Source organism: Meriones unguiculatus, chromosome 5 (assembly GCF_030254825.1).
Source record: "Meriones unguiculatus strain TT.TT164.6M chromosome 5, Bangor_MerUng_6.1, whole genome shotgun sequence".
Classification (NCBI taxonomy): domain Eukaryota; kingdom Metazoa; phylum Chordata; class Mammalia; order Rodentia; family Muridae; genus Meriones; species Meriones unguiculatus.
This window is the reverse complement of record NC_083353.1, coordinates 27,157,916-27,176,511: the sequence shown is the minus strand read 5'-3', so window position 1 is coordinate 27,176,511 and position 18,596 is coordinate 27,157,916. Positions and strand designations below refer to the sequence as shown.

The 18,596-nt window shown below is 40.4% G+C and overlaps 1 long non-coding RNA gene across 1 annotated transcript; it reads right to left on the bottom strand.

The window, feature by feature from the left end:
* Positions 1-152: 152 nt before the first annotated feature.
* LOC132653948 (uncharacterized) lies at positions 153-11,300 on the bottom strand. The gene is made up of 5 exons (XR_009591759.1): positions 11,226-11,300; positions 9,887-10,009; positions 9,218-9,298; positions 6,760-6,820; positions 153-294 (listed from the first exon to the last, which is right to left on the bottom strand). It is a non-coding gene; the product is annotated as an uncharacterized LOC132653948 (long non-coding RNA).
* Positions 11,301-18,596: the final 7,296 nt, after the last annotated feature.

The following is an 18,596-nucleotide window of genomic DNA, read 5'->3' as shown; positions in this document are numbered from 1 at the left end:
ACAGTGGTATTATTTAACCCAGTATCATAATCAGTAAGAGTCAGAAACCTGTTAGACTTTATAATTGCCTTATAATTATAATTGCCTTATAACACCTTGGGCTGGGCAAATAATTAATTCCACCTACGCTATCTCAATAACCTCACCTGTCGTGGATATAAACATGTTTTTGTTTTGGTCCCAGGTGTAGAATGTGGGGCTGATTCAGATGGTCCACAGCAGCAGGCTATTTCCTTTGTGTGGACTCTGAGAGAAGCTCTTTGCCAGCTGCAGATAGTTTAAAATCTGAGGACTCTGGAGAGAAAATAAATGCCAGATCCCATAGCGTGTAGAGCTCCAAGAAAGAACAAAGCTGCTCCTGCTTCCCCCTCAATGCTCCTGGTTGCTGTTGTGAGACAAGAAGTTGGAGATCTCTTGAAACAAGGATTGGACTGGCTCTCAGGAACCCGATGACCCTAACCAGCAGGAAGCAGCTAAGAAACCTGTGCCCCTCTCCCACTAAACCCTTTCTCCTACCTGGTATTGGGGTGTTGGAAGGAACTGGGGTTGAGTAGGGAGAAACAGATATAAGAAATGAAAATAATAGTTTTTTAAAAAGTGTGACAATACTTACCATCTCCCTCCTAGCCCCCATCCAATGTCATCCACCTTGACCATTTTTATCTGGCCCACCTCTCATTCATAATCTTATAAATACTTGCTTATTCTTCATCTGGATCACTCCTTTCCATGCACTTTTGGAGTCCTTTCTCCTTGGTGCTTCTGGTTTCTGTCTCCTTCCAGTGACTTTCCTGTCCCCAAAGCCAGGGAACCTTAGACACACCTACTTCTTTCTGCCCTACCCTTTTTATTAACCAATCAGGAATAATGTCTTAGGCAGGTTTACATAACAAGAATAGGTGTATCTGTGCAGTAACCAGATCTTAAGGGCCCATAATTAGCATCAAAATACAAGAATCAGAGCAACCCCAACACTTCTAAAGGTACTGGCGGGGGGAGAATGTAACCCAATCAACAAGTAAGTAGTATGCAGGTCATTCCTACATTAATAGTACTGCACAAGAAACTAAACAGCATTAGCAGAAAAACTGTAAGGAGAGAAGATGCTGCACTCACCTACAGTCTTGATGGCTCCAGAGCCTTAAGGGTGAGCTAGAGAGATTGCTTGGGTGGGGGTGGCCAGACCTTTAATCACAGTGCTCAGGAGACACAGAAAAGCAAATGGATCTCTGTGAGTTTGAGGCCAGCCTAATGTATATAAAGTGAATCTCAGGACAACCAGGGCTACACACAGAAAAATGCTGTCTTGAAAATCAAAACAAAACAAAAGGAAGCAGAAAAGAGATAAGATAAATTTGAAGAAGACAAAGGATAAAAAGGAAAAACAGGTAGGAAAGAAAAGCACCAAACTCATATTTAATGATAAAACTCCTCACAGACAATAGGGGGAAATATCAGACTTATATAATACAAAACTATTTCCTGTCCCACAGCTCTGGGAGAAGCCCACTCTTCTACCAGAGGCCATGCTGGTACTGGAGCCCCAGGTAAGACCTGCCTGCAAACATCCACTGTTTCCACAGAGCCCGCTCAGTTTCCCCAACCACACCCCTGAAAACAATCATATGGATACAAGAAAACCACACATATAAAAACTGAACAAAAAAAGAGAATTCCTGAGGGTATCACAAGACCTGATCATCTTCATAATACAGAGACACAGGGACAAAGACAGAATGATGCTGCACATAAAGAAATATGTAGAAAACTGAACAGAGAACCCAGAAATAAACTCACAACAGAGTAAAGTAAGCCCAATATGTCAAGATGAACTTAGAAAAAGACAGTCCCTTTGAACTGTCCCTTTCTGTGCTGGGAAAATTATTATCCATGTACAGAAGAGTGATATTAGATCCATATCTCTTATCCTACAAAAAAATCAACATGAAAAAAAAATCAACATGAACTATTTCAAAGATCTTCCTAGAAAACTTGACATGTAAAAGTGCTAGAGCAAAACATGATTAAATGTTTAATAGTTCAAAAATAAGCAAACATTATCTGAAAGAGATTCCAGGAGCACAAAAATAGCTAGGGAAAAATGACAGACATTCATGAAGTACAAGCTGCAAAGGCCAGAAAAGTACACAAAAAATGGTACCTAAGAAAATGAAACTGAAATAAATGCCTAACAGGAGGAGAGAGAGAGAATTTACACACAAACACACAAAGAATGGTAGCTGAGAAAGTGAAATTGAAATAAATGCCTAATGGTAATTTAGAGAGACATAATTCTCTCTCTCTCTCTCTCTCTCTCTCTCTCTCTCTCTCACATACACAGACACCATGTCTCTGTTCATCCATGTGTCATAAAATAAGGAGTCATTCTGAGTGTCTGGATACTAAACCATGAGGACAAGTTGATTCGAGAAGATGGCACTGGAAAGCTGGCAAAAAGCCAATGACTGGGAAAGTCAGAGGGTCTAGGAAGAAATCCACTCCTGAAATATTGTTAAATGTAAAAAAGTACTCAAACTGCCTTTAAATAGTTCTCTTCACACCATAGCCTGGTTCTCAGCTGTGGGCAGAGAAGCATTGTTTGTAACAGGAACTGTTATTTTAGAAATTGCTGAGTGAATAGCAAATGATGGATAAATGATCCAACTAGGGATCAGTTGAGAAGAGGGTGGGAAATAATGTAAGGGCTGAAAGATGGAGAGTGACTTATGGAAATTCATACTGTCATAATACATCACAGTTGGATTTATGAACACATGACAACAGCCTGGCTACAGCTCAAAACCTATCCCACAACATAGATGAAATATGAGAGGGACTGACAGGAAGAAACCAGAGATGTGACAGAGGATTAGGACACAGTAATGGTGCAGGTTTTCCAGGGAGTAATAGTTGCAAATGCCACTCTCTTGAAAATGCAAGGGAGTTAGGAAGCATGGATGATTCTAAATTCCAGCATTGTAATAGCTACAACAGCCAAAAACAAAACAAAAACAAACAAACAAACAAACAAAACACAGATAGTGCAAATATCCTACCTATTCTTCTGTAAATATTCTAACATCAATAACATAAATGGAAAAATCAGGATAAGTTCATGTGATCTAAAACCTACTGACAACAGTAAAGTAAGCACAACAGAATTCTGAGAGCCAAAATAAAAATTTTAAGAGAAAATCAGGATGTTTTCATGTGGCATTCCTTTTCATGACCTTGTCTGTGCCATTCAGGCTGAGTAGTATTGTCACCTCTATCAGTAACAGTATAAAAAAATTTCTGCTCCAATGACAGATATTGTGTTTTAATTTTAACAGTATTAAATACAGAAAGGGAATGAAATGAAATTCTGTTCCCACTGAGATTTTAAGTCTTAAGGTTTCTATTGTAGATGTTTTGCTGGTGTGTGGATGTGGGTTACTGGTCATACTGTTCCATTCCCTGTGAGGGTTACTGCTTGCTGTGCTATGCATGATGGGCTGCTTGACTGAATTCTGTCCTTGTCTTCAACAGAAGAAGTTTACTTTTCATTATATGGTGAATAGACAGGAGGTGTTCCTGTGGTATGATATAAGGAGTAACTCATATTTTCACATGCTTCCACCATGAAGTTTCCACCTTAAAACCTGGCAGTCATATTTTCCCAAACACACACATGCTTCTGAACAGCTACATGTCTGCCCCCCTGGGACTTCCATTCAAAGAGCCCTGAGTATAGGAGCCAAGCAATAAACAGGATGGACAAGAATACTTGAGCTCCTGGATACCTGTGCATCATCATGGCTTACCTGAGCTAGAACTATACAGAGGAGATAAAGCTCAGGCTAACTATGCCTGATGTTCAGGCTGTGTGTCTCCAGACTTGCAGGAGAGCACAGCAGTCTAGGCTGTTCTTCCTTAGGACACTGTCTCCGAGGCTCTCATCTCCCTTATCTATCTTCAGATCCTCTCATCTAAGTGCTGTGTAAATGGGCACCCACTTTCCAATTATCTTCTTGTATACCTTAACACCAACACGACCTTGGAAATACAACCAGAGTGAATATTTATCCATATTCTAGTGCTCAGTGAACACAGAATGATATATTTAAAGCCCTGAAAGAAAATAACTGTCAACCATAGTTTATACTTAGAAAAAGTGACTGCTGAACTGACAGAGAAGGAAGTGCATTTGAAAGGGGTCTCAAATGATCACAGGGTTTTCACTAAGAACTTCTTTAGATAATAATAGGAAAAAAATATGGAGGAAATAATAAAACATGAATTCTTCATGAGGACACAGGAAAGACTATATTTAATGTGAGGAATAAATGAGTACCAGGGAGCTGGGAAGCAACCTATCCTGTGTGACACAGAAAGTGCTAACCCTCGAAGGAATGGAGCACAGCATAACCAGTATTCCGTCTTCTACAACACCAGCAAAAACTTCTAGAATACAATCCCAAAGACATAAAATCTCATTAGGAAGAGAATTTTATCTACCAATCTTCAATAAGACTTCATTATAAAATTCCTGGTTGAAGCTGAAATAGATGAAACACATCTTAGCATAATAAACAGTATATGTATCGGCCAGGAGTTGATGGGGCTTTAATCCCAGCAGAAGCAGGCAGATCTCTGAGTTCAAGGACAGACTGGTCTACTGATTGAGTTCCAGGACAGCCAAAGCTACACAGAGAAACACTGTCTCAAAAACAAAACAAAACAAAATACCAAAACAACAAAAAAGGGGTCTTTGTGTCAATCTTGTTTTTCTAGTCCAATGAGAAGAAAAAGTACAGTACTAACCTGGCACTGTAACAAGAGAAAGGTTCATATTCTCCCCAATCTTATTTAATATAGAGTTTAAACCTAGCTAGACAGGCTGGAGTGAGGCTGGGTGGTGCTCTTCCAGAAGATTGAGAATCTCGACCGACCGACAGCACATGGCAGCTCATAAACTATCTAACTCTGGTTCCAGGGGATTCCACTGCCCTCTTCTGGCATTTGTGGGCACTGCACATGTGGTGCACAAGCCTACAACATGCAGATCAAATATCCATACATACGTAATATAATTTTTATAAAAGGCCAACCTACAGAAATTTGAAAGAGACAAAGAAACAAGGAGATACAGTAGGAAAGGAAGACATTTAACTAACCATTTCTAAAAATAGTGATTGTTTATGTAACCTACCCGAAGATACCACTAGAAATCTTTACACACAACAAATGCCTTAGTAATATTGAAGGATAAAGAATTACACACACAAATCACCAGTCCATTATACACCAATAACGAGCAGGTTGGGAAATAAATAGGATATCCCATTCTTGGTAGCTTCAAAAACCTTCAGAGCTCCTCAAAAATATTATTTAATGTGTTAATAATCCTTAGCCATGAGGGAACTACAAACTTGATACAGCTGACATGCCACTTCACTAGAATGGCTAACGTGAAGAAAACAAATTACTGTGGCAGTTAACAGCACGCACTGCTTCTCCAGACTACCTGAGTTAGAGTCCCAGCACCAACATGTGGGCTACAACAATCTGCAATATTCTCCCAGGGAATCCAACGCCCTTCAGACCTCCACAGGCAACAGGCACGCAAACATACACACTGCCAAAGCAAATGTGTACATAAAATAAACTAACAAAAACAAGTAAATAAAACGAAGGCTCGTAGGGTAGGAACCATGGAGGCAACCGTATCTGTAATTTGCTGCTAGTCTTGCCTACATACTGATTTTCACAATGATAGCTATATAATCAGTTCCTCCCTTGAAAAATAATAAACAATACGCATGATCAAATACATCTGAATAAACGGCAAAGTGGGTCATTATTCTAACTCATGTTGGAAATGCAAACTACTGCAAATAGCAGAAATCACTTGAGAGGTTACAGAAACCACCAAAATGAACCACCATATTACCTGCAATGGTGAGGGATACAAGACTTTCAACATGTGTAGATCTCTCAGTGTAAGACAGTAAATATCTAGACTGTAATGGAAGGAACATGATCATGTTAACATATCCATAAATACCTGTGGGAAATTTTCACATCTGCTCACTATCAAAAAATCTGGGAATAGGAAAAACATACCTAAGCATACTAAATACTAGAAGCCACAAGCTTAAACCTAAACCCCACACTTTACTAAATGAGGAAAACTGGAATAAGCCCAAATTCCTTGGAACAGAGAGGATGTCCACTATGTCCACTTACTCAGCACAGTGCACTTAGAACAAGAATGGAAGAAAAATATCTCAATTTAAAGGCATTAATATAGGTCAGACAGCAACTTATTCCAAATTGTAACAAATGTAATTCTTTTTTCTTTTTGGGTGGTGGTGGTGAGGGGGGTAAGACAGGGTTCTCTGTGTAGTTTTGGCTGTCCTGGAACTACGTAGACTAGGCTGTCCTGGACCTCACAGACATCGCCCACCTCTGCTTCCTGGGTTCTGGAATTAAAAAGGCACATGGCACCACCACCTGGCAAGAAATACAATTCTCAACTTCAAAAATGATAAATATTCCATGAGAAAGCTCAGATATGACAATCTTTGAATTATGCCATTAAAATCCACACTTTAAATCAGTTATTGTTTTACATATCAACAAGATGAGGGTAAGAAAATAGCAGACCACTAAAACCTCCATAATATATAAGAAATATCTCAGATATCCTGATGGTAGCCATAACAACAAAAGATGCAGTGTAAGCTAGTGGACAAGAAGAGTCATCAGTAACCTTACCCCCAGTGGGCTGAAGAGATGCCTTCTCAACCACAGCTTGACAGTTACTTCCTTTGGGTTCCTAAAGCAGTGCAATAGTGCAAAGACAGTTTTCAGTGTAATAACATGTTTTCCGGCTAAATTTTGGGCCAGTTCCTGATAAGGAAATATGTGTAACACACTGGAAACCTGGTCAGAGCCTATGACTGGGAGGGTGACAAGCCATAGGAGGAAATATACTCATGACATTTTGTTACACATACAAATACCTTTACCAAATTCTGTTCACAACATAGCCTGGTGCTGCTTTCAGCCTATGTCAGAGAACCTTTTTATGCAATGGGCAAGTTATTCCAGGGACTCTTAATTGCTCACATACAGAGAAAGAGAGGCTGCTGACTGTACAGCCATGAAGAAAAAATCCATATGACCTGGTTCAAGTCACAAGAATCATGACAATTAGGGGACAAAGACTGTAAAAGCAGACAAATAGGAAAGTTAGCTATAAAATACATAACACTGAGAAAAATAGGAGAAAATTAAACGTACATGGCAATACAAAGAAACTGAGAACCCCAGGTACACAGAGCAGAGGTTTGATTATCCCAGCTGTGATTCCAGATGACACTTTCAAGCAACAGGACCAACAGAACATAGGAGTTGCAGAAAAGTAGAGACAGCTCAATGCAGTAAAGCAACAGACAGTATCAGTGCAACAACAATGAGCATGTGACTGTCACAAAATGACACATGCACATTTCAAAACAAGCAACTTCACCACACAATACTGATGGGAAAGTATCTATGCAGAGAGAAAATATGCAACTGGGTCTGATGCTCTCCCATTATACAACAAATCACTGACTTTCATGTATGAGCAGAAACAATGAACTGACAAAACGGATGCATGCTATAAAAAGCATGCATGAAAATCCTAGAAATTAAAAGTATAAAGAAACAATAGATTATTATAAAAATTAAATAAAGCTAGCTATTTGTAGTGTGACAGGTTAACACCAAAAATATATCATAAGGTAAGAAAAAGAAAGAAAATAGAAACAAGCAAATAAAAATCACTTCAATTAAGAAGCAAATAAGTTGAACATATCATGCTAAAAGGCAGTTATAATTGCCAATTAGTACACATTAAAAATGCTCCACATTGTTAGTCATGAAAAAATGCTCACCTAATGTGCACCAAGATCCCCTCTCTGCCTAGTCAGGGACCACATTCAAGGATTCAACAATATGAATCCTGAAGACAATGCAAGAACAAGAACTCAGAGACACAGTGTCAGTGAGAAGCCTACCTACTGTGGCCACCATGCAACGCAGTGTGCAGCTTCTTCAACAGTTAGATAAACAAACTAGTCACACAAATCTATCACACACGTTTTCATTAGAAATGACTAGTTATAGTACACTCTTACAAAAATGAATTACTCACCGACTAACATGCATATGAACACAAAAAGCAGGTGGAAAACAGAAGAATACATATATGACATAGGAACACTGACACACCACTAGCATGTTCTCATTCATAACTGGGTATACAACTGACAAGGAGGTTTCTCTTATGTAAGGATTTAAAGAAATTCATTTAAACATGAATGGGATATTTCAGCAAAATAAAAAAGATAATGGCATATGGATATGAAATTTGGGAAGACACAGAGTTCAAAGAGCTTCAGAATATTAAAGACTTCAAAATCTATTAAAATTGTAGCAATGAAAACTACTGTGTTGGCATGAAGAAAGACTCTATAGACTATACAGACAGGGTTAAAACTACACAGATACTAAGCAATTCTTATCAGAGCCCTGATGGCATCATTGTAAAAAAGGGGAAATTTCACTCTAAAAGAAATAGAATCTAAAGAAAAATTTAAAAACTTCAAAGTTAGTAGAACAGGAAACAAACCTAAAGCATGATTTCCCCTAATTTTACAAGATGCTAAAATTAGAGTAAAAAAATAATTTAACATTGAAATGAAGAGACCAATGAGATATGAATGGAATGGGGCCTTCATCATAAACAGTTATATAAATTGTTTTCTCCTAATATTAATTCTTACATATAAAATCAGTGACATGTAAAATAGGATAAGCTTGAGATTACAGAATATTTCAAAAATATATCTAGAGAAACAATGTAGCAAAACCAATCCCATGTCTCATTTGCACTTGCTTTTTATATTTTTTCTTTACAGTTTTTATTGAAGTTGATGAGTATTAGTGGTCTGCAGCATGCAAGAATGTGCTATGCCTGGGTGTCTACTGGCCACTGGAGTCAGAAAAGCCATCAGAGCTCTAGAACCAGTTACTAATGGTTGTTAACCAACATGTGGGTGCTGAGAATTAACCCATGTCCTCTTCAGAGCAGGAAGGGCAAAAACACTAAACATTCCCCTGTCCCCATTCCATTTCAATAGCACTTGAATCTTTCACCATCCTTAACTCAATCCCTCCAAAATACCTGGTACATTTGCTTCTGTCTCCTTCCTCTTCACCTTCCAGGGAGCTTCAAAAGTGAGCAGGTCTGGCTTATCAGTGAGCTCTACACAAAGAGAGTTTCTTTAGAAAGCTCCTGGATTTCTAACACAGGTCTATGCTCAGTAGATAACAAGAAAACATTATCTACAAATGATTCCCCAAATGTCCTGCAGTGTTCAAATATTGAAAATACATTTCAGTCAGGATAACTGGAGTCCAACAACTTTTTTTCTTTTTTAAGATTTATTTCTTTATTATGTATACATAACTCTGCCAGCATGAACATCTGCACACCAGAAGAGAGCACCAGATCTCATTATAGATAGTTGTGATCCACCATGTGGTTGCTGAGAATTGAACTCAGGACCTCTGGAAGGGCAGTCAGTGCTCTTAACCTCTGAGCCATCTCTTCAGCCCCCTGTCCAACAACTTCTAATCACAGCTCAATCAAAACAAAAGAGCAGAAATGGAACTGAATGATTGGGATGACAGCATTATACACCACTGAGTTTCTGAATTTGTCATGGAACAAAAATGAAAGAAGCCTTAAAACAGACAAAAGACACTCATTCACACAAAACTCACACACTTGCTAAGTAGTTTTCCTAGGAATCCTAAGGAGTAAAGGTGGCTGCAAGCAAACTATTCTCACCCACAGCAACCAGAATGCTGCAATTCTGCAGCCTCCAATCTCTGTACAAAGCCAGCTGAGCAGGGTCCAGGCTTCGCTCCTTCTCCCGAGACGTCCAGTTACAGCACTGGCCAGCAACAAATCCTGACATTAAAAAATAAAGGACTGTTTAAGCCATTTGTGTTTCTATACTGATTTAATCCCAGCACTCAGAAGGTAGAAGCAGCCAGATTTCCCATGTGAAACCAGCCTGGTATGCCGGGTGGGTTCTTATCCAGACAGGGCAGAACTGAGATACTTACTCAACAAAACAAAGCCAAAACCAAACAAAACAGTGCCAACTGCCCAATGAGTCCATGAGAAGCATGCTTTTCTTGGAACAGGAAGAGAAAATTTTTTCTCATACACTTGAGTGATCTGAAATATTTAAGAGAATTTTTTTCTTTTGGTCCTAATCTAGTGTTTTATAGCTGTAAAAAAAAAAAAAAAAAAAGTGTCCTGATATCCTCACAGCATGCATACAGAATTAAACACACGAAAGCACATTTCTGCTTTTACATCCTAGCGTGCTTATGTCTCAGAAAATAAACATGGATTTAAAAGTTTGCGTAGGGGTCTCTGCGGTTAAGAGCACTGGCTGCTCTTCTAAAGGATGCGGGTTCGAATCCCAACACCCACATGGCAGTTCACAACCGTCTGTAATTCCAGGGCATCTGACACCCTCACATAGGCATATAAGGAAGCAGAACACCAATGTAAGAAAGATAAAATAATTTTCAAAAGCTTTCTTGTTAATGTTTACAGCCATAACTTTAAAGCTCGCTAAAATATACTTTCTGGTTCAATCAAATCTACAGTGGACTAATATCTAAAAAGTACTCTGGGATGCCTAGTCCCCAGGGGCGAAAGGCGCTCTCTTGACTAGGAAAGTAGTAAAACAGGAGAGTTAGAAAGCGTGGCTGAACTTAAATTCCAGGGGACTTGCGATTGCTACAGTGGCAGACGACAGATAATGCAGGTCTTCTAGGAGATATTGTTCGGTAAATATATTGGCAACCATAAGATGAATGGGAAACAAAACAATGTAAGGTGCAGTTCACATGATGTAAAATTTATCGACAAGGCTAAGGCATCCACAGCAGTTTCAGGACCAGCTTCTTTATGAGCAGCGGAGAAACTGATCACAGGCCAGGTCCAGTTCCCTCAAGCTACCCAGCCCGCAGCTCATCTGACTTGGGAGGTTCTAGGGCCGACTCAAGCTCCCGCCACTTCACTGCTGACTGGTGACTCTCTCCCGCCATACTGGAAACTTAGGGGAGTTTCCACAACCCCCTGTGAACCCAACCTGTCCCCTCCGCACCTCGGGCTCAGAAGCAGGAGGCTTCTTCCTAGGTCCCGGAAGGAACGGGTGTTGGAATTCCTACTTCCTTCCGTTCCTCGGTGCCTCCACTGCCCCCACCCATCACATGCCTGTTCAGGTCACGTGCCCTCGGATTCCCTCCCACCCGCTTCCTCTGCGCAGTACAGTGTCCTGTTCTTGCTGTTTCTGGATCTGAAAACAGCAGATTGCCATTGCCCATTCGCCAGCAACCCTGAAGTTGGCGACATTCCTGGTTCTGCTCTTCCTCCCCTCCTTCTACGGCTTGTGGGAAATTCTGCTGCTTCGGGAAAATTTCTTCTCCGCAGGCAAGTTAGCTTACTCTGTTCAGCAGGCTTGGCATCGACCATCAGAACACGTCAGTCTGACTTGTGTATAGGACAGGAAATCAACACGGGCATAAAAAAAGCTCTAAATGCACTGAGGATCTGCTTTGGACTGAGGTCAAGGGACTGGCCTGCCGCAAGCAAGAGTAATGTCCTTAAACTGGGTCTCTGTGGTCCTCAAGAGCATAAGGACCGTCAGACTCTAGTACTCTGCCCCTCCCTGTGGCAGGGTTCCTGCTTAATGAACTTGTCATTTGCCCAGAGGTTCCTGAGATGCATCTCAGAGGATGTATCTCAGGCTGCAGTCTGAGACTAAAGAACGAAACCAGTCTAATTCCCAGCTCTTCCCTCGTGCGCAAGAGGGAAATGTGTAAAGATGTGTCATGAAAATCTTAAAAACCAGGGTATCCATGAGATTATGATACTCCACCAATTGCCTTTATTCGGTGTGCGCTGGCCTTTGAGGTGACATTAACACACACACTCTCTCTCTCTTTTTTTTTTTTTTTTTTTTTCTTTTTTAAGACAGGGTTTCTCTGAGCAGCCCTAGCTGTCCTGGAACTCCTTTGTTGTCTAGGCTGGCCTCGACCTTGAATATACACCTGCCTCTGCCTACCGAATGCCGGGATTAATAGCCTGCACCTCCACCATGGCCTACCTAAAAGTCCTTAATATACAATAGCAACAACAACAACAACAAAAAAGAAGTTAGATATCCTTAACAACCAGAAATAAAAATAATGAGTGGATTCAAAATCGAGGTCCAAACTAGCACATAAAAAAATCGTCGAAATAAACAAATATTAAAGAAAAATATGAATGTATAAAAAGCAGAAATAAAATGATGTGTATCAGTGATTTCCCACATTTGTGCCTAATGCCACAGGAAGTAAAAAGGAATCAGAGCCCTGAAACTTGGGACTGAATCTTCCCTGGAAATCACCTTCTCTTGCTGGAAGTCCACTGCTAAGGGAGGTCTTCCTCCCCTTCCATCTGACCCTAGCTTATCAGGTCTCTTCAGGACTGGCTGCAATTGTCCTCTTCTGTGACCTAACAAGGCTGTTCCTCCCTCGGGGGTGGGGGGTGGGGGTGGGGGTTGTTGAAGAGCCAGCCACTGAGTTCATGTCAGAAATAGTCCCTGTTCCCCTTACTAGGACACCCACTTGGATACTGAGCTACCATGGGCTATATCCAAGAAGGGATCCTAGGTTATATCCATACATGGTCCTTGGTTGGAGAAATAGTCTCACAAAAGACCCCTGTGCCCAGATATATTTATTTGGTCCTTGTAGAGCTCCTGTCCACTCCAGGTCATATTAACTCCCCCTTCTTTCATATGATTTCCTGCAGTCTGCTGAAGGTTTGGTTATGAGTCTTAGTATCTGCTTTGATACACTGCTAGGTAGAATCTTTCAGAGGCCCTCTGTGGTAGGCTCCTGTCCTGTTACTTGTTTTCTCCTACATCCAATGTCCATCTCATTTGTCTTTCTAAGTGAGGATTGATCATCTTACCCAGGGTCCTCTTTCTTGTTTATTTTCTTTAGGTGTATAGATTTCCATATGTTTATCTTATCTTACAGGTCTATGTAAGTGAGTATATACCATGTGTGTCTTTCTGCTTTTGGGATACCTCACACAGGATGATCGTTTCTAGGTCCCACCATTTGCCTGCAAATTTCATGATTTCCTCATTTTTAATTGCTGATCTTGAAAGAAAAATTCTCAACTTCATATGGAGAAACAAAAAAAACCCAGAATTTCCAAAATGATCCTGTAAAACAACAGATCATCTGGAGGTATCTCCATCCCTGATCTCAAGCTGTTCGACAGAGCAATAGTAATAAAAACTGCATGGTATTGGCATAGAAACAGAAAGGAGGATCAATGAACCGAATAGAAGAACCAGAAATAAACCCACACACCTATGGAAACTTGATTTTTGATAAAGAAGCCAAAACCATTCAATAGAAAAAAGACAGCATCTTCAACAAATGGTGCTGGTCCAACTGGATGTCTACATGCAGAAAAATGAAAATAGATCCATATATATCACCCTGCACAAAACTAAAGTCCAAGTGGATCAAAGACCTCAACATAAAACCAGAAACTCTAAATCGGTTAGAAGAAAAAGTGGGGAACAGCCTAGAACTCATTGGCATAGGAGACAACTTCCTGAACAGAACACCAACAGCACAGGCTCTAAGATCAACAATCAATAAATGGGACCTCATGAAACTGAAAAGCAAAAGACACTGTCATCAAAATAAAATGACAGCCTACAGACTGGGAAAGGATCTTCATCAACCCTGCATCTGAGAGAGGGCTAATATCCAGTATGTATAAAGAACTCAAGAAGTTAAAATGCTTCTATTTCTTTAGGGGTTATATCACCATTTAAGTTGTTTATCTGCTTTTGATATAACTTTGATAGGTGAAATATAGTAAGAAAATCATCCATTTTATTTAGATTTTCCATTTTGTGGAATATAGGCTTTTGAAGTAAGACCTATGTAATGATTTTTTTCATAATGATTTTTTAAAAATTTTCTCAGTGTCTTGTTATATCCTCTTTTTGTTTCTGATTTTTTAATTTTTTTTCTCTCTCTTTCTCTGCATTTTAGTTAGTTTGGCTAAGGGTTTGTCTATCTTGTTAATTTTCTCAAAGAACCAGCTCTTGGTTTCTTGATTCTTTGTTTCCAATTTATTTATTCCAGCCCTGAATTTGATTATTTCCTGTTGTCTATTCCCCTTTGGTGTGTTTGCTTCCTTTGGTTCTAGAGCTTTCAGGTGTGCTGCTATGTTACTAGTATATGATCTATCCAATTTCTTTATGAAGGCACTTTAATGCTATGAACTTTTCTCTTAGCACTGCTTTCATCATGTCCCATGAATTTGGGAATATTGTGTCTCCATTTTCATTTAATAATAGAAAGTCTTTAATTTCTTTTTTTATTTCTTCCCTGTTTGCAGGGAGTTGTTCAGTTTCCATTATTTTGTAGGCTTTCTGTTATTTCTGTTTTTTGTTTGTTTGTTTGTTTGTTTGTTTTTTGAGTCCTAGCTTTAATCCATGGTGGTCCAACAAAATGCAGGGGGTTATTTCAACCTTCTTATATCTATTGAAGTTTGCATTGTGAGTGAGCATATGGCCAATTTTGGATAGATTCCTTGAGGTGCTGAGAAGAAGGTTTATTCTCTTGTGTTTGGGGTGAAATGTTCTGTAGATATTTGTTAGGTACATTTGAGTCATAATGTCTTTTAGTTTATTTCTCCCATTTAGTTTCTGTCTTGATGATCTGTCCATTAGAGAGAGTGGGATGTTTAAGTCTCCCACAATTAATTTGTGGAACTTGATGTGTGATTTAAGCTTTAGTTATATTTCTTTTATGAACAAATGAGTGTGCCCTTACATTTGGTACACAGATGTTCAAAATTGACATATTATCTTGGAAGATTTTTCCTTTGATGACTATGAAGTGTACTTCACCTCTCTTGATTAATTTTGGTTGAAAGTCTATTTTATGAGATACTAGAATGGCTACTCCAACTTGTTTTTGGGTCCTTTTGCTTGGAAAATCTTTTTCCAGCCCTTTACTACAGGGAGATAAGTCCATTGATGTTGAGAGATATTAATGAAAAATGATGTTTTATTCCTGTTAATTTAATATTGATGGTGTTATTGTGTGTGTGTTTGTGTATGCTTCCCTTCTTTTGTTTTTCCTGGTACAGTATTACATATTTTCTGTGTTTGTTGGATGTGGTTAACCTCCTTCGGTTAATTTTTTCTTCTAGTATTTTCTGTAGGGCTGGCTTTGTGGATCAATATTGTTTAAATATGATTCGTATTTAAATATATTGTTTTCTCTATCTGTAGTGATTGAGAGTTTTGCTGGGTATAATAGTCTGGGTTGGCATCTGTGGTCTCTTAAGGGTGGCAAGATAGCTATAAAGGCCCTTTTATCTCTGTTGAGGAGTCAGGTGTATGTTGCTTGTCCTTTTTTCCTTGCAGCTTTGTATAGTCTTTTTGTTGTTCTGTAGATTTAGTGCTTTATGTTGAAGGAGGATTGCCTTTTCTGTTCTAATCTAAGTGGTGCTCTGTAAGAGTCTTGTATGTTTATATGCATTTCTTTCTTGAAATTGGAAAATTTTTCTTCTATGATTTTGTTGAAAATATTTTCTGCTCCTTGGAGATGGGACTCTTTTTAGGTTAGGTTTTTTCACAGTATCCCAGATTTTCTGCATGTTTTGTGTCAGGAATATTTTAGATTTAACATTTTCATTCACTGATGTATCAACTTCTTCTATTGTGTCTTCTATGCCTGAGATTCTCTCTTCCATCTCTTTAATCTGATGGGGATTCTTGGATCCATTGTTACTGTTTTCTTCTTTAGGTTTTCTATCTCCAGTATTCTCTCCGTTTTGTTTGTTTGTTTGTTTTGTTGTTTTGTTCTTTTTTTAATTGTTTCTGCTTCTATTTTCAGGTCTTGGGCATTTTTATTCATCTCCTTCACCTATTTAATTGTATTTTCCTATATTTCTTTAAAGGATTTATTCATTTCCTCGTTAAAGGCCTCTATCATCTAATTGGATTTGAGTTTATTTTCTTGTTCTTAGGTAGTGTTAGGGTAACCAGGGCTTGTTGTAGTAGGATCACTGGCCTTTAAAGCTGCCATATTGCCTTGGCTCTTGTGGATTGTGTTCTTACACTATCCTTTAGCTATCTGGTTGTCCCTTGAGTATCAAGCTTGGTGACCTCAGTCAGATTGCCTTTATGGTGCTAGGGTATCCACCAGGTGATCATGGGGTGGAGAGTTTGACAATAGAGTTGGGGACACTGCTCAGCTCATGGCAGCTGAGTGTGTCTCAGGGCAGCCAGTAGGCCAGGAGTCGTAGGGAGTGTCTAACCATCATGCTGCTGTTGTATCTGGATTGGTGACAATGGGGTGGGTGGCAATGAAGGTCTTGAACAAAGTTCAGCTCACAGCAACTGAATGGCAGAAAGGAACCTCAATCTAGGAGGTTTGCAAGATCTTTAGGATTTGTAGAGAATAAAAGACATACATTCTTTTGTATCCTCCAAATTGGAGTGCAGGCTCCCAACATGAGCCCATGGAATCCAGGGTTTGAATGCTGACCTCCACAACCATAAAATAATGACCTTCTCATGTTTAAGTTATTGGGAATTAACAGTCACAGTTCATTAATATTTATCAATATCAATGGACTCAATTCCCCAATAAAAAGACACAAGCTAACAGAGTTGTTTGCATAATATGAACCATCATTCTGCTGCATACAAGAAACAAACCTCAGCAACAGAGATAGACATTACCTCAGAATAAAAGGTTGGGAAATGGTTTCCAAGCAAACAGACCCAAGAAACAAGCAAGAGTAGCTATTCCAATAGCTAATAAAATAGATTTTTCAACAGAAGTAATCAAACAAGATGGGGGGGTACACTTTATCAAGGAAAAATTCACCAAGATGATGTCTCCATTCTGAACATCTATGCCCCAAATGCAAGGGTACCTACATTCATAAAAATAACATTACAAAGCTTAAATCCTACATCAAACTCCACACATTAATAGTGGGAGACTTCAACACCCCACTGTCACTAATTAACAGATCATCAAGAGGGAAACTATGATCAAGCAAGGACCATGCATGGAGAGGACCTAGACCACTGTTCAGATGTAGCCCATGGGCAACTCAGTCTCCATGTGGGTTCCCTAGTAAGGGGAGCAGGAGCTATCTCTGACATGGATTCAGTGGCTGGCTCTCTGATCACCTCCCCCTGCTGAGGTGGCCTAAGTAGGCCACAGAGAAAGTATCCAGATATTCCTGATGACACCTAATAGGCTAGGGTCAAATAATAGGGGACAATAACAACAACAAAACACAAATGGAAATGCTGGCAATTAAAATTACAATGAGGGGGAGGGGCAAGATGGTGGGGCCAGGAGGACTCTCATTCTGAGCAGCAGCAGCAGGATCAGCACAGTGACCAGTAATCAGAACTCGTGGCCATAAAACACAGTCATTGTGTTTCCCAGGTGAGAGGATACCCCACGGTGGGGGATTCAATCAGCTTTTAACTCACCCGGCTAAACCGCAGAAGAGATCCCGGTTCTGCCAGAGGCTTGGCTGCCGGCCATCAGCCCCAGCCCCGGGCCCAGAGCCACAAGCCAGTGTCTCTGGTCACGGTCCCAGACTGAACCGTGCACACCACACTATCAGAGACTGGAATTTTCAGTCGAGAGATAACCCCAGGGTACAGGAAACGACTGGGACTGGCCTTAGGTCACCCAGACATCCCCTGGAAAAGACTCGGGTTCCACGGGCACCCCAGGAGCCAGCCCGGAGCCAGAGCCTGGGACCCAGGTTCCGGCACAGAGCCCTGCCTGCCTGCGTGCCTGACTCACCGCCTGAGATAGAACTGTGGGCACCAGGGCACCAGCGAATGAGTTTCACTGTCCGGTGCAAACACACAGGGAGGGAGACGGCTGGTCTGATCTCAGAGCACTCAGCCAGCACCCCCAACCTGAAAAGGTCCCCGGAAAATTACCCAGCTTAGGGAGGCACCCAGGTTCCCAAAGGCTGCAAAGGCAGACACAGGCAGTTTCTGCACACCAGACAGCTGGCAGAGACTGAGCCGCCATCACACAGCTGTGCTCCAGGCACAGGCAGTTTCTGTGGCCAGCCAGCTGGCGGACACTGAGCAGTGTGTACCAGGGCAAAAAAAGACACTGGGAGTCCGTGTCTCCAGAGAATCCACAGGGAAGGAAAGAAACTGTACTGACCTAAATCATGCAATCCTTCCCTAGAAAAAGTCTAGCAGACTAGTGGGGCCGAGGCGAAAGCACTCAGCTGTGCTCCAGACACAGGCACAAACAGTTGATGCGCACCTGATGTCCAACTGGGTCACAGCAGCTGATCATTAAATTTACAACAAGAAACCCAGAAACAGGGCAGCTGCCCTCAGGACTTCCCAGGATGAGAGGAGAACCCTCTCGACTAACAAAGACCA